Consider the following 17,482-nt stretch of genomic DNA (forward strand, 5'->3'; position numbering starts at 1 on the left):
TCTAGACTAAATGTGTACATGCATCTCACTTGCATGAAAACATTCAGTATTCCTCAAAATGAATAAAAACAGTGAAATGGGATCTCAGAATTTTATGCAAGCCTGTAATAATTAACTATATTAAATTACACAAATATACTTTATGTATTTAATCTCACTTTATTAACCAGTATCTTTGCAGCTGACCTTCAATGATCTAATTTAACCATACTAATAAGCAAAAAATATTTTAGATTAGATTTGGAAATAAGAGTGTTATTATAATAAGAGTGAACTTCCTTCTCCTGTATCCTATTCTTTAATCCAGAATGGCAGCGCAGCTGAAAGGTTTGTTTGAGCTGCGCCCTCTGTACAGGTGTAAATATGCATTTCCTTCAGCCTGAGGCTTATTCATTTCAATTTTGGTGTGAAAGGGCCTTAACATTTGCCAAAAATATAACTTTTTTGTTGCTATTAAAAAACAAACAAGCAAGCCCAGGCCAGGCGAGAAAAAGTAATGTAACAAATTACTTTTCATAAAAAGTAACTGACACAATTAGTTAATTTTTTTAGGGAGTAACACAATATTGTAATGCATTACTTTTAAAAGTAACTTTCCCCAACACTGGTCATAATCCATTGAAACAACCTTAAATGATACTATATACACTGCATAACATTTTCTTAGTATTTTTTCCTTTTCCCCCAGTAAAACATCATATTATACATAAAACAAGTTAAATCTATGAACCAAAATAGCTAATGAGATATTTCAGACAATATATCTTGAATTTTTTTTTCTACAGCATAAATCTAACAAAATTGAACATATTTTTAAGTTATCCAGTAAAAATATCTAAACATATGTATTTTACATTATATATAAATGTTTATATAAATTTTACATTATATTAAATTATATATATTTTAGATATACATAAAATAAAAAGTATTAGATATTTTTTACTGAAAAAAGTATATATTTTCTGAAATTTGCAGTTTCACATCAGTCTTTAAACACATCTGATTATAATCTTGCAGTCAACAGCCTCACCTCTAAACAGTAACTTTTGTTTTTAGCATTATTACAAAGCTTAATACAGCCATTATATTTTCTATGATTTTCCACCATTTTTGGTTGGTGTAGTGCCATTTTAGAGATTTACTCTGACAAGAGGTCATATTCTGCACCTGTGATTCACCATTGTCATAATTTGTTAATGGTCTTGCGATGATGGTGAAAGCAGAAGCTTCTCGCTTCCTGAGTAAGTGCCATTAGAAGCCATCTGTGAGGTTCCTCTGTCCTTATGCCATAGAGCGTCTGTCAAAGCTCTCCAAAAATCATAGCACTGTCTGAAATCCACTTCTACTGCATTATCACTGCCAGATGATATCAAAGGCAATGTGCTATGCTTACACAGAATAAAAATTTAAGTGCCACATATAAACTACAAAAAGCCATTGTATTGCTTATGGCTAAAAAGGGGTAGTTATAAACATCTATAAATTTAAAGGTGCAGGAGAATTTCATTGAGTTTTAGTTCAAATTATTATTATTTTTTAATGTTTACAAATCACATTAAGTATCTGGAAGAAAACTAAACTAAACATATGGATCTAAAGTGAACTTTAAAAAAATATAAAACTTTATTAACCAAGTCTGGATTAGAAGTATATGAATAAATTCTAGCTCAAGGCTTGAGGTTCTGCACTTTGGCATCTCAGTTTCATGTAACAAGGTCACCACAGAAGTCATGTGTGAACGCTTCTCTTGGCAGACCATCTCATAACTGCTTGCGTTGAATCAAAGAAAATAATGAATTAAAAATCCAATAAATGAAACATTTTGGTTGTAAGATATATCTAGGCTAGGAAATGGAGGTTGCTTTAGAAACTGTGGACTTTTAGGAGTGAGTATTGTGGGTGAGACCTTGCACATAAGACACTGGAGATGCTGAATCATGAGACAATAGCTCAGATTTCAGTGTAGCCCTCACTGTTAGGTCAGGACAGAGCAGTAATCATCTCTACGTACTGGAGACAGTCATTTTGAGGCATCATGGATCTCTATAAGGATATCTTATGCCCTGTTGAAAATCACTTCTAATTAACCGTCTTTAGAGTGAGGTAATTTTAAAATGCAGCTTAGCATCTACAAACTGTAATAGAGTCTAGCTGACTCAAAAGATGGACAGAGTGCTTATCTCAAATCTGTTTTTATTTCCAGGATGATTTGGTCTCCACCCTGGAATAGTGCGTTCATTTCCCTGGGCAAGGACATCCGCAAATGTGTGTGCAGAAGGAATTGAGACAGATAATCTAATCTGCCACTGAGTGCAAGGAGGGAGGTCCCCATCATAGAGTGCTGCTAAAGTTCTGCCATACTCTTGCTTTACTGTGTTTAAACCTGTATGTTGTAAGCGGCTGATATTATAATTATAATTTATTAAAGGGATAGTTCACCCAAAAATGAAAATTCTGTCATCATTTACTCACCTTCAAGTTGTTCCAAACCTGTATGAATTTCTTTCTTCTGCTAAACACAAAAGAAGATATTTTAAAGATTGTTGGTAATCAAACAGTTGATGGTAGTCACTGACTTCCATAGTAGAAAAGCTGGAAGTCATCGGAGCCCATCAACTGTTTGGTTACCGACATTCTTCAAGATATCTTCTTTTGTGTTCAGCAGAAGAAAGAAATTCATACAGGTTTGTAAAAACTTGGTGACTAAATGACAGTATTTTCATTTGTGGGTGAACAATCACACCTTCTCACTTCTCTGTTTGCTCAGGGGTCTTGAAAACAGACTCTGTCCTCTCTTTTCCTCCCTCAGACCTCATAATCTTCTGTCTGCTTATCGTCCACAGACTGTCTCTCACATTCCTGAGATTTAGCACAGCCACGGTGGATGTCAAAGAAACTGCACGTTTCAGCATGTATGTGGCTCTTATCTGTGGCTGAAGGAAAGTGAACAAAGTGAGGAAATGGCTGGTTAGGATTAGTCTTCCTGCAATCCTAAGGATTTGGGGGTGCTTCAAATTTTTCTTATAGATTTGGTACTGCTTTTGTGGCCCTGTATACACCTGGTTTGAACAGCCGTCTCAGGTAATGTGATCATGTTAAGTGTTAATGGTGCAAAAATGACTTCCTCCAGATCTAATTCACATCTTAGTTTGAGTAAATTTAAGTTTCCACTTAAACAAAGTCCTATTTAAGAAAAACCTGTTTTAATTGCCTTTAATGGGCTGTAATGATTTGCAGATCCGATAAGCTCAGTAAGTGATGGGTATTTTTCACTGGCTTTAAGCTGAGCCACAAAACCAGTCTTTTATTTCATAAGACATTTTTCATGTTAAGTGTCTTACGTTTTGTTTCTTCTGTCAGTTCCAAGAATACTTCCTTCTTTTCTGTGTACTCTGAAAAAGAACAGTCAACAGTTTCAGAGTAGTTATACAGGTTTGGCTACATTTTTAGGTATTTAAAGCTAGAAAATTATTTAATGTGTGCTATATGCACCACTAGTAAATAATGACAGTATTCAATCAGGTTTCCCTGCCATCAGTGTTGTTATTATTAACTAAAACTAAAACTAAAACTGTTAATTAAAATAAAGCTGAAATAAAATAAAATATAAATATCAGATGAAAAAAAAAAAAGTTACCTTGGCAACTAATTCAAATAAAATAAGTACTAAGATTACTAAAGCTGAAATTAAAATAAATAAAAGCAATAGAAATATATATAAAAATAAAATTAGCACATAAAAATACTAAAATGAAAACGGAAAACAAAAATAAAAGCTAATCAAAATATGAATAATTACTATAATAATATATCGTATAATTATATATTTTTTTAATAAAAGCTAATCAAAATATTAATAAATACTATAATAGTATACAAATAATATTAAAATAACACTGCCAGCCATTAGTTCAGTAAACAAATATTTCTACCCCAAACTCACACCATTGGTTGAGCCAGTGTTGCAGTCTCAGGCTGGTTGGGATGCAACAAACAAAACAATCAATCAATCAAACAGAATAATATTTTGAGAGCAGAGCCACAGTGTTTACACATTTTGCGGGAGTCAATCTATGAAAACTTACTTATAGTTGTTTATACTTATTCTTGAAATTTAATTGTATGGTGGTATCTCATTTGAATTTTAAATCATTTGAAAAACAGACACTGATCTACCACATATTGCAGTATCAATGAATTGCATTATGCTGGTAAGCATTTTGTGGCTTCAGTTTTCTTATCGGATACCTGGCACATCAAGTGCTGCCATCAGCAGATTCATCCCGAGCACAAGAGGTGCTCCAGCACTGTATTTCAGCAAAGAGTAATGGACCTCCTCCAGCACCAGTGCATTCAGTCACAACACTCTTTGATCCATTAGAGTGAAAATTGCCTTTTCACTTCGCCTTACATATGTTCCAAGTAACAAAAGCAAGACATACATAGGTTTCCATTGGCATCCATATCAACTACACAATGTTCTGAGAAAGATATAGATAAGGGTCCATTTACCACTGTTTTTAGATTTGTGCCAAAACAATCGACAACAACAACAACAACAACACGACCAGAGAACAGTGAAAGGATTCAGACTCACTGTCTGCTGAATGCCAGTGTATTGTGCAGTGTAAAAGCGTCTTGGGATTCTGGTTATCATCCATCTCTGAAAGTTTACAGCTCATTGTGGTGTACCACAGGAATCAGCCTCTCATTTCCATCAGTGTCAAAGTAAGCCCTGACAAGCCTGAACAGACGCATCTTTAAAGCGCTCTGAGTTTCCTCTGCGCATGTGTGTATTGATTCTGATATGCTCTGGTTGAAGGGATAATTCACCCAAAAATGTAAATTCTGTCATCATTTACTAACCTTCATGTTGTTCCAAACTCAACTGATTTTCTTCTGTGAAACACAAAAGCAGAATTAGACTGGTTGCGCTTTTCCATACAGTTACAATGAATGGAGTACAAGGCTTTCAGGCTTTATAAAGGATACAAAAGCACTACAAAAGCATCATAAAGATAGTTCACATATTCCACACAATTATATTGTTATACTGCAATTTAAGCCATTATTTAGACCCACCTAGCTGTCTTTGCTTTGTTCATGAGAGAGATGTCCAATTTGTCAATGAATAGTTCTTTTTTTGTCAGCTCTTTTAAATGGTCATCAAATTTACAAATTGAATCAGAATCATTTGTTCAATCAATTTAAAACAAAACCTTTAATTCACTGACTTTAGTAGGATAGGATAAACTTTATTTTAATCGAGCACATATGTTGTGTACGTACTACTTTTTGGTACTTTTATTATACTTCTTGTCATTTTTTAAGCTTGAAAGTTTCAGGATACATTTACACAACAAAGTTTTTCCTTTGTTTTTTTTTCATGTACAGACGACAACGTTGTCAAAATGATCCCCGTTCACATGGATCCGCGAAAATGACGCTGTATTATGCATGCAAGGCAAGTAAATGGCGATGTCACTTTGTAAAGAAACTACAGTAACACTTTACAATAAGGTTCATTAGTTAAACATTAGTTAATGTATTAACTAACATGAATTAACCATGAGCAATACATTTGTTACTTTATTTACTAATCTTCGTTAACATTAGTTAATGAAAATACAGTTGTTTAATGTTTGTTCATGTTAATTCACAGTGCATTAACTAATGTTAACAAGATTTTAATAATGTATTAAATGCTGTGTAAGAGCAGTTCATTATTAGTTCATGTTAACTAATGAACCTTATTGTAAAGTGTTACCGAAACTACGCACCTATAGACTTAACACAAATGCCACAATTAGGGTTGGGTATCGTATGAATGTTAATGATTCCGATTGTACTTATTGATTCAGAATTTTCTGTCTTTTATTGTTTGATTAATGTTATTATAGAGACGGCAGCAGAATTTTTTTGCTGCTGTCACTTTAAGAGCTTTATGGATGCAATATACTGTTATGCGTTTTCTTTGTCAACTGTTTACATGCACTTAAGACATAACCAACTGTTTACGAGAATTTTTTTTATTTTTATTTTTTACATATTTTTGTTTGTATTTGACCATTCAAGTGCAAAAAAGACACGGAAGAGAACAGTTCAGTACAACACAACACACTATTCAGTATGAGAGGCGGCTTTCTTTGCACACGTTTCGAATGTGTGCGCAGCACAGACAACAGCCTTCTTGCACGCCAATGGTTTAAAGTCATATTAAAATGCACACAAAGGAATTGGTAAGAGGAAGTATCCAATTCCTGACCTTATCCGATTCCAGAATTGAAATCGATTTTCGATTCCCAATCCTAGCCACAAGTGCCACATATTCGCATTTTCGTAGTTTATACGGAGACCTGTTTTCATAATTTTGCGTTTTCAGGCCCCCAAAACACCATTGTCATGTAAATAAACGGCCAAAATGCATTAAAGTTTTTAGTTGAAAATGGCATTGTGTAAACAGTCCCTCAGTCTCCATTCATTTCATGGAAAACAGCAACCAGTATAATTCTTACAAGTTTCATTATAAGTTTATACTGTAAATGACAGAACTTTTATTTTGGGATGAACTATCCCTTTAAAAACTTTAAGTAGCCAATCTTCTTTCATACTCTATAATGAAGTTGATGCCCATAGAGCTTGTCATGTCATTTGCAAGACAAACAGTTATGCACTAACCTGTTATTGAGCAGGGGGGTGTGGTGTCTGTTGAGTCTGCAACATAAGAATAACTCTTTGTAGCACTTAACAGTAATGCACTGTGCCACAGAAAACGCGCCCATCCCAGCATTTGAATATTTCACAGCATGTGTGTTTCTGCGTATGCATATGTGTACGCGGATACCCAGAGCAGTACAGCTGCACGATGACCCCCAATAGTATTTTGCATGTGTGCGTGCAATCTGCCGATAGAGTGAGCCTGGCAGGCTGGCTCAAAGGGCAGATAGAGGATAACATGCAAACCGCCCAGGATTATTAGTGAGCTTCTATTGTTGAGCAACACGTTTACTAGGTAAATGTTTGAGCTTCTTTGCCTATAGCTGCATGGTGTGGTACCATTCTCATATTCAGGTGGTGTCTGATAAATGAGGAAACAGAAACCTTTTGGGAATGTACTCATCACTTTCTGTGATTTTTCTGAACAGTGAAAACACTATGCAGACATTCTGAAATTTTATAGACATTTAATGCAAGTTCATTGCTGCTACCATAATTTAACTGGTTTAGGCCAAGTTGTATTTACTTGCAAGGGGATTATTTGTGATCAGTTGTTTGTTGTACAACATGGTGTTATAGGCCTGTTGCTGCATCTCAAGAGGAATTCTAATTTTTAAGAAACGATTTTGGACCATTTAAACTTAATTTCAGTTCTCTTTGAACTTTTCTTAGGAGCAACTTTAAGGAGAAAACAAAATGCATAAATGTCCCTCCCTGCCTCCACCTCTTAAATGTGCTTCCATTAGTGTAAGTACTGCATAAATATGTCCTCCACTCTCATAAAAGTGCTTGGCTAGGTGCCTGCTCTTCACAGGCTGTGGATTTGCCTTACGTTGTGACAGTGTTATATTTTGTTATTCTGAGCCAAGCACACTTTTTCCTTGAGAGATGACATGAGGAAATCCATTGCTTGCCAAACTGCCCCATCGCTTTCACAGAGAAGTGATTGTCTCTTAGTGAAGGGCGGGACCAAATTCTCTTAAGAAAATGAATAAATGGCCCAGTTAACAGAGGAAATCATTAACCCAAGGAAAAGACATCCGAACAGCTCCATTAGAAAATTTGCTGATAACTTTAAACAATCAACAAAGTGGAAGAGAGGAAGATTTTGGCTGTTGCTGAAGAACTCAAAGCAGATGCGCTTGAATATTTCTCTGAAAATGGTGACAGAATAGGATCGGCTAATGAGTAGACTAGAAAATGCAAATGACTAGAAATAAATCTGTTATCCTGGATTCAAAGTTCATTCTTTGATAGTTTGAAATCATTTTTGGAATCATTTAAAAGTCATAAGGGAGTGTTGGAGTTAGAGTTTTAAAATGCTCACTATGTTAAATATGCTCACAGTATCATAACCATTATGGTGGCTTGTTAAATTGCCAGCTATGCTTTGCTCAACAATTACATTCTTTTAACTTCTATATACATTTACATTCTCTGTATATGCTGCTTACAAAATGGCATACAATACAATAACGTAATCACACTGCCATCCTTCTCGGAATACATTTGCCTCTTTTTCCATATAGAAACTTTGCAACAACATACATATGTAACTAGAACTGTCCAAAACCGCACTGTCCAGGCGTTCACTGTGGCAAACCAGAGTCTTCGCCTCAACATGTGGCTTTGATAAGTCTGTGGCTCCTGGAGTTTTGCAATCTAAACTGGAGTTTTGGGATCTGTGAGGAAAATCTGCATGGCCAATATTTTCCATGAGAAACTAAGCATCAATGAACTGAGGTGAAAAATCACAAATCTTTTCCCATTTATAACTGGGCTTCACCATTCTCGTTAAAGTCATTAAATCTTCGCATGAAACCAAGACCAGATGGGTTTGAAAGTACACAGTTACAGGAACTAGTCAGGAACAAGATACGCCACACTTTCCTGTAACCAGCAAATTCAGCATTGATTTAAAAGGAGAGATTACACAAAAATGAAAATTCTGTTGTAATTTATTTATGTCAATGCTATGCTATTTTTTTAACTGCTTTTGGTCATACAATTAATGTCAGCTGTGTCCAAAACAACATTGGATACATTTTTTTTTCTTCAAAACTTCTACATTTGTGTTCCACAGAAGAAGGTCATACAATTTTGAAATGATATGAGCAGTGTTGAGGGTAACGCATTACAAGTAACTTGAGTTACATAATCAGGTTACTTTTTCAAGTAACTAGTAAAGTAACACATTAATTTTTCAATTTACAACAAAATATCTAAGTTACTTTTTCAAATATGTAATGGAAGTTACGTTTTCACATTTATTGACTGACAGCCCCATGTTGAGAGAAATAAAGTGCAGAGGTGTTGTGTGGGCTGTGTTAACATGACGGTTATTGTAAATGTGAACATCTCACTTGCACGAAAACATTCAGTATTTAGAAATAAGATTTAGAAATAAGAGTGTTGAACTTCCTTCTGTATCCTATTCTTCTTTAATCCAGAATGGCAGCACAGCTGAAAGGTTTGTTTGAGCTGCGCCCTCTACTGTACAGGCGTAAATATGCATTTCCTTCGGCCTGAGGCTTATTCATTTCACTTTTGGTGTGAAAGGGCCTTAACATTTGCCAAAAATAGAACTTTTTGTTGTTGTTGTTGTTAAAAAACAAACAAGCAATCCCAGCCCAGGTAGGAAAAAGTAACGCAAAAGTAATGTAATGCATTACTTTTCATAAAAAGTAACTAATGCCGTGTTCCAGGCAACCCGTAACCCGTGTTTTTCCAATCTTCTACCCGTGAAAGTGCACTGGAACGGCAGTCAAACCCGTGACTTCCCACCCGTGAACTCGTACTAGATCGATGTACTCCCAGTTCCGCGCTCTGACGTCACATAGCCCGCAAAACAACAATGGCAGCCCCTACGGATGCAGTGTTTATGCAAGTGCAAGGTAAAATAACATAAAATAAAAGGTATAAAAGCTTCTCTTGCCTTATGTGCCATTTTTCCTCCTCCGTTTCCCTCAAATAAGCAAGGAGTAAGCACCTTTGGCGATAGAAATAATTATAAATGAGCATAAGCCCCGTATGGTCTGCCATGCTGGTTTGTTTACACTCAGGCAGTTTGGCGTGACTTGCCTGGAACGCTACAAAGTCGTGAGTCGTGGTTTGAAGTCGTGACTTATGGGCTCAAAAACCTGCCTGGAATGCAGCATAAGTAACACAATTAGTTACTTTTTTTGGGAGTAATGCAATATTGTAATACATTACTTTTAAAAGTATCTTTCCCCAACACTGGATATGAGAGTGAGTAAATAATGACACTTTTTCCATTTGGATGAAATACCCCAAATAATTTATAATCGTTCAGCTACAGTCAAAAGGTATTTACAGTAGCTAAACTACACGCTAACAATTCATCAAAGAACAGTGAAAAAAGTATCATGGTTGCCACAAAAATATTAAGCAGCACAACTGTTTTCAACATTGATTATATTAAGAAATGTTTCTTGAGCTTCAAAAAAACATGACGGATTTCTGAAGGATCATGTGACACTGAAGACTGGAGTAATGGCTGCTGAAAATTCGGCTTTGCCATCACAGGAATAAATTACATCTTAAAATATATTCAAATAGAAAGGTTATTTTAAATTGTAATAATATTTCACAATATTACTGTATCTTTTTACTGTATTATTGATCAAATAAATGCAGCCTTGGAGAGCATGAGACTTCTTTCAAAAACAAAAACCTATTACTGACTTTAAATTTTTAAACGGTAGTGTGTCATACTATATATATGTGTGTGTATATATAATGAAAATGATGCGGCTGAACATTGTAGGTCACCTGACAGTCAAGAATGCTCAATAAGTTCTTAATTAAAGGGTTAGTTCACCCAGTATACTTTGTTATTAGGAACCAATCATTTTGAGCCACTGCCATCCATTCTACTGAAAATATAGTGCCATTACTGTTAGTTAGCAAGAAGAAAGCATGCTCTGTGCAAATATAGCTCCCTTATGACCAAAAACCTCTAATTCCAGCAAGAACAGCTCAGAGGTGTGAAGCCAGCGTGATCTTTCCTCTGAGGGCTGGAGGTGACTGGTGTGTGTACAGAGGGACTGCGGGCGGAGGATCAAACAGGGCCAGGGGAAGGGTAGACACTGCAGCTGGGTGCCTGGGCTTCAGGCCCCAGGCAACAGGAGCCCAGCTGGGAGAGGCTTTGGCTGGCTGGAGTAGAGAGTGCTGGCTGTCTCTGGGGCCTGTGCCCTGTTGCAGGTAGTTCAGCCATCTTGCCTGAGGAGCAGAGGGGGATGAAAGGCAGGCACACAGATGTCGCCCCTGCTGGGGACCGAAGGCCCAGCCAGGAAATGTCATGTTTAGCAGCTGGTATGAAGCCTCCCCTCCCTTTTGGCTCTTTCTCCCAACCCCCTTCACCCACACATTCATTCACTCATCATTGCCGCACACAGATGTCAATACACAGTCCGTCAATACATATATAAACACGCTTATTTGAGCTTCTGGTTACATTCCTAAAGATATTCCTGCCTGAACTGGTGTGGTCCCAGCAAAAGCGAAGTTTAGTGTGTAGGTCATTGAGGAGAAGCAGGCAGAAGAGCTCCTGATGGTGCGGGTGGCAGCTGCACGGGCCAGACTGCACTCTGTCTCACCCACAGGGCGGAAAAGAGAGAGAGTGAGAGAAACAGCATCTGTCTGACTTTCCCCACGGACACATCCCTTCTACCGCACTGGCCTGGACAGGCTAAAATGGTACAGTAAGAAGGTCACCTCTACCTCTCTTCCCTTCTCCAAACTGACCTGACCTGCTGCAGCCCCCATTAGCCATGGCCGTCTCAGCACTGTTGCCTCACCGAGCAGCAAGTGTGACAGACAGGATGGATGGGTCATTGTTGAAATGTCTTTTCACCCTTTATTTTGATTTGGTCATAGTTTCTTCTTCTTTTTATGAAAATATCCAGTCAATTTTTTCATATTCATTAATTTTTAGTCATTTTTACTTTGATTTACTCTCATGTGAAAGTGCTAAATGAACTATTTAACTAAATCAAATTTTCAATATTTGATTTTAAAATTTAAACATTTCACAAAAAGGTGATAATTGTCCTTGAAATAACATTAAGTACATTAGTGTATTAGAAAAAGTATTCTCGTCGCTTTATAATATTAAGGTTGAAACACTGTAGTCACATGAACTGTTTTAAATATGTTTTCAGTAGCTTTCTGGTCATTGAAAAAGGGAGTGTTATTGCTGGCGATGCAGGCCTCACTGAGCCATCCGATTTGATCAAAAATATCTTAATTTGTGTTCCGAAGATGAACGAAGGTCTTACGGGTGTGAAATGACATGAGGGTGAGTAATAAATGACGTAATTTTCATTTTTGAATGAACTAACCCTTTTATCTCACATCATAAAAGCATTCTGAGATGAGGTGCAAGTATATTTAACCACTTACATGACCAAACACAATCGCTGTCCAGCACTTTTCTTCGTGAGCATTTGAATGTGCAGTTAAAAACTAGCCTAGAGCGCCATCTGCTGTTAAAACTAAGCTCAGACTCGATTCGAGAGAGAAAATATCAGGATCGATCCAGATTCATTGTATCGCAAATCGATGTATTGTCCCTAGTCGGAAACATAAAGGAAGTTGTCTAAACACCACAAATAAATAAAATTGTGAACAATAAACCTAAACGACTACGTATGAATTCAAAATGATGAAAATTAGTTATTAAAGAAATACTGAAAATTGGTCACGAAAATTTTTATAACTTACTTATACAAGGTATCACAACTACATTTTTATGTTACATAAAGCAAACCGTGAAAGTTAAGTGATTAACTTGTCTATAACCTGTTCCGTATATGATGCCTTTAAAAATTTTGAAACACAACATGTAAAATTAATCATTCATTATAATTCATATTCTATAGTAATACACTACATTTCAAATCAACATCCCCCTTCAAACTTCACAATTTCACTACTGGTGTTCATTCACTGTTAAACTTCAGCTTGCACAGCTCAATCCCAGAGTATGATTGGATAAATTTAAAATTAATTTAAAATTAATTTTCTTTTTTAAATCACACACACACACACACACACACACACACACACACACACACACAAAACAATGTTAGAGCATTACTACATCTTGCTGTGTAATTTTTCCTCATCATTTTCATCAACAAAGTTTTAAAATCGTCATGTTTTTTTTTTTCAACCATAATGACATTTTTCCATGTCATTATTTTTGATGAAATATAAAACTTTAGTTAGTGAACATTAACATTAGTAACTCTGTTGGCGAGATTAACACTGCTCAGGGATTGTGTTTGTGGATGCACAATGCAGCCCAACAGAACAGTCACTTTCCCTGCAAACTCCCCAAAGTGCTGACGCAACTATCCAGTTAGTAATGTCATATTTAATCTATTAAAAGAATTAACGGAGTAATGGTGAATAGTGGTTTCCCACAAGGACTGAGGGGCAATCTTGAGAGTAGTGTGGATCTAGAGCAGAGAGTGTCTGATATGTGAGGCTTGTTTCTCTGTAAGTCTCCCCAGAGTACCCATCTGTTACTGCAGAGCCATGTCTGATTCAGAGAAGAGCCAGCTGGGCATGAGAACTAACCCAACTCCCGCTAGTCTAGGCACACTTTAAAACACTTTCACATACACGCAGATGCATCTCGGACAGCTTTTACTAACATAACTACCTTAAGAAAGATCGAGATCATTTTGCTGCACAACTTAAAATAAAGTACTTAGTCGGAAATAATCAGAAAGGACCTCCACATTTGGTTAACAAGCATGGTTACTAATAGTTTTTCATGTGGAGGAAAGAAAATGCTGCTTTTACCAGATTTAGCTGATTGCTGTTGCCCAGCTGGGGGGTGTATGGTTGGTACATAGCTTGTATATAACCATGGGTGCCTTTTCATTGGCTCCATCATAGATCAGAAACGGTCTTGAATTTGATTCTGGCTGCAACAGGAAGCTCATGGTGAGACCCAAGAAAAAGCATGTACCCAATTGACATATGCATCCTAAATTGTATTTAAGATAAGAATTAGTATTACCCAAAACATAGAAAACAGTTCGTCAAAGTGGATTAAGTTAAGGTCTGTTCACACCAAGAACAATAACTGTAATGATAAAGTTTCAATAATCATTCTAACTCTATGAGAAGTGTGATACACACCACAACTATAATGATAACAACACAGAGAAATTATATCACTGGAATCACTTTAAGACCGTTTTGTCCACTGGTATACAGTTCTACATTTTGGATCCATGTAAGGTAATGAATGAACATGCAGACAGTGAGAAGTGAATAACAATCTGCTAGTCATGAGATAACAAAAGCCTCAACAATGCGTCAGATGGGACAAGGTTGCAGAAAAACTGAAAATACCTTGTGCTGGATGAAGCAGCAGGACAGGGCAGTTGTTGCAGTGTGATCAGTGAAGGTCATTTGGTCATCAAGGACAGATCTCATGCTTTCTGTGCACCAGGAGCCAATGACTGCATGACCTTCAACAGAGACTGGAAGTAGATGAAGTGGTGGAATGCTTAGCTTGGAGGAAAAAGAACTCAGACATTTTAGGATGTCTGAAAAATGGTAACCTTTCTCTGGTGGAGACAAAAGGTCTAAAAAGAAGGGAAGAAGTGTGATGACAGTGTTACTTTAGTATTATTTTTATATTATTATGTATCAATATTTTGAATTACCTTTTATTTTTATATTTTCAGCTTTCATTTTAATTTTAGTTTGAGTCATTTTATGTGCTATTGCCATTTTTAGTTTATTTCTAAATAGCGTTATTTTAATTTCCACCTTGGCTTTAGTAAATTTAGTACTTCAACTTACACTTAAAAAACTTTTTTAAAAATTTTGCCTAACTGAACTACCTGAAACAAGTTTAATCTAATACTAACATTTTATTTTATTTCAGCTTTTTAATTAACAAATATATTTAATAGTTTTTGTTTTAGTTAACAATAACTGACTGAAGAGAAAGAAACTTTCTTGAAGTTCAGCTGACTGTAGAGTAATACAAAAGCAAAACAAAATTTAGTCATACTACATTGTCATACCCTGTTTCAAATAGATCAGTTCAGCTTGTACCTAAGAAAATAATAAAACGATAGATTTCTGACAGTTAATACTTCAAGATAAACACTGTTAAACTTGAGTTTTGTATTTTAGACATGTGGCAACAAATCTGGTCCAAAAAAAAGTGCACAAATGCAAAACAGTATCGACATGAAAAAATACTATAGTGTTTTTGAACCATACTATAGTAAAGTGTAGTATGCTGTATATATTATAGTATTTACAAAACTTTGTTATTGAATGCTACAACATACTGTAATATTAACTATAGTGAACAGATAAACTAATAAATACTGTAGTATACTTTAGTTTTTACTACAGTAAACTGTAGTGTATTGTAGTATAATATATATAGTTGTAGAAAACTTAGTACAGTATTGGGTAAAATAGTTTATATTACTGTAGTTGTTATATTAACACAGCAACTATAGAATTACGACAACAAATTAATTCAAGTTCTTTACTATAGTATGGTTCAAAAACACTATAGTATTTACTATTAGTATTTTTCATGTGGGATCAATCAATCAATCAATCAATCAATAAATCAACCCAATACTAAGCAAATAGTGCGTATCTGATATTACACTACCGATGGAACATCTACACAGTATTTAATCTGCAGGAAGCTCACAGACACTTTAGCAGTTGGTGAAGTGTGTGGTGGTTTGTCCTAGCAGCAGGCCTGTTTAGGCTTTTCAGGGCAGACTGCGGAGGTTGGTGAAGGCCACAGAGGATACAGGGACCATCGCGCCTGCTTGTCTCCATCTGTAGCTGAAGCTGGTAATTATAGTTGGGAGAGGCGCCCGCAGCTTGATGCCATCTGCCAGCGGGACGGCAGAGCCAGGCTGAAGCGGGCACAAAGGCCCAGTGAAGTTCCCTTAGCTGCGGCCGACAGGAGGACCAACACCTGCCAGCGAGCCGCTGGGTCTCAGCTGCTCGAATGGGGCACGCGACGGAGGAAAGCGAGTTCTGGTCAGAGATCGTAAAAGCAGTGGGTCACACGCAGAAAACCAAGACTACCACGCTGTTTTGCATTATTGCAAAGCAAAACTCCAATTATCGAAGTGCGTGGCTTTGGACTGCTAACTAAACAGGAAGAACCTGGTAAAAATGTGAGTCAGTCATACCATCTTGTGGCTGAGTACATGTAGTGCAACTGAAAAAAGCACAAGGAGCGTGTTGAGGTGGATCAAGAAACTTATAAACTAGTGTACCGAACACATGCTCACAACTCTAATTTTATATCCAAGCGAATGTAGTGACAGGAAGACAGCTGTGCTCCTGTCTTTCTCTTTCATACGTGTTGGCACAGCCTAGCGCTCCGCAGTCTGTGCTACCGTGGCCATGCCCTACCCCTGCTCTGCCCGTCCTGTGTGTCACCAGAGCTCGTGTGCGAACCGCTGGTGAGCGTGGACACAGATGGTGCGGGGGGAGCAGCGCATGAATATATGATGCTGGAGGGTGAAGTGTAGCGGGTCGAGGCAGATGCCCACTGGCCCCGCGAGAGCCCCTCTGCCCGGTCAGCCACGGCCCTTCGGCTTCCCACCAGATGCTGCAGCAGAACCCCAACGAAACCTCTCACGCTTTCCAAAAGATGGACGTCGACATGTTTGATAGAGTATTTAAGATGGGTGGAAAACTATGGACTTTTGAGACTTCACAGGGATTTATGTTGAGGTTTGAAATCATTTGTTAAAGGGGCAACACAGAAGGGCTTTTCACATTGCGCTTAACCCCGGGTAAAGGAGTTATAGTCCTAAAAATAGCAATATAGCCAGACCTAGTATAAATGGCGCATGTGCAATGCTAGAGACTCTGACAACAATATGCAATTAACTGTTAAAGGGTTAATTGAAATGAAATTTGTCATTAGGTTCTCACCCTCATGTCATCCCAAACCCGTAAGACCTTCGTTCATCTTCGGAACACAAATTAAGATATTTTTGATGAAATCCGAGGGTTTCTGAACCACACATAGGCAGCAACGTCATTGGACCTTTTGAGGTCCAGAAAGACATTAAAGACATTGTTACAATAGCCAACGTGACTACAGTGGTTCAACCTTAATGTTATGAAATGACGAGAATACATTTTGTGCACAAAAACAGAACAAAAATGACTTTAACAATTTTTATAATTTGTAGTGAAGGCAGTGCAGGCTTCCGACTCATTGGCCGACTCCTGCCTCAGCATCACACGCATGCGTCGTGCTGCGCATGTGTATAGTGTCGGTTGACTGCAATGACATTGCTGTCTATGTGTGGTTTAGAAATCCTCGAATTTCTTCATATCTTAAATTTGTGTTCCGAAGATGAACGAAGGTCTTACAGGTTTGGGACGACATAAGGGTGAGTACTTAATGACAGAAATTTCATTTTTGGGTGAACTAAACCTTTAACCCCATCTAAAGTATGAACAGTGTGAAGCGTCAAACAAGATAACCCAGTATTCCATATAGCCAGGGTTTAGAATAACCCAGGGTTAACGATTACAATTATGAAAAGCTCTCAATTTGTAGTCCTATAACATGAGAATTAGCATTTTTGAGAAGCCAGACACTCCTCAAACATCAGTTTTGAAAATGTGTGTTACATATGGACTCCACCACCAGAGCGTTTATGTGCTTGATGATGAATCAGTCAACTGTTGTAGTTATCACTTAACT

General features: G+C 37.0%; 1 long non-coding RNA gene across 1 annotated transcript; it reads right to left on the reverse strand.

Annotated features, from left to right (window-relative positions):
- Positions 1-2,752: 2,752 nt before the first annotated feature.
- On the reverse strand, positions 2,753-17,460 carry LOC127502922 (uncharacterized). The gene is made up of 4 exons (XR_007926959.1): positions 14,113-17,460; positions 13,555-13,679; positions 3,345-3,395; positions 2,753-2,936 (listed from the first exon to the last, which is right to left on the reverse strand). It is a non-coding gene; the product is annotated as an uncharacterized LOC127502922 (long non-coding RNA).
- Between the last annotated feature and the right edge of the window lie 22 nt (positions 17,461-17,482).

This window comes from Ctenopharyngodon idella, chromosome 20, assembly GCF_019924925.1.
Source record: "Ctenopharyngodon idella isolate HZGC_01 chromosome 20, HZGC01, whole genome shotgun sequence".
In the NCBI taxonomy this organism is placed as follows: domain Eukaryota; kingdom Metazoa; phylum Chordata; class Actinopteri; order Cypriniformes; family Xenocyprididae; genus Ctenopharyngodon; species Ctenopharyngodon idella.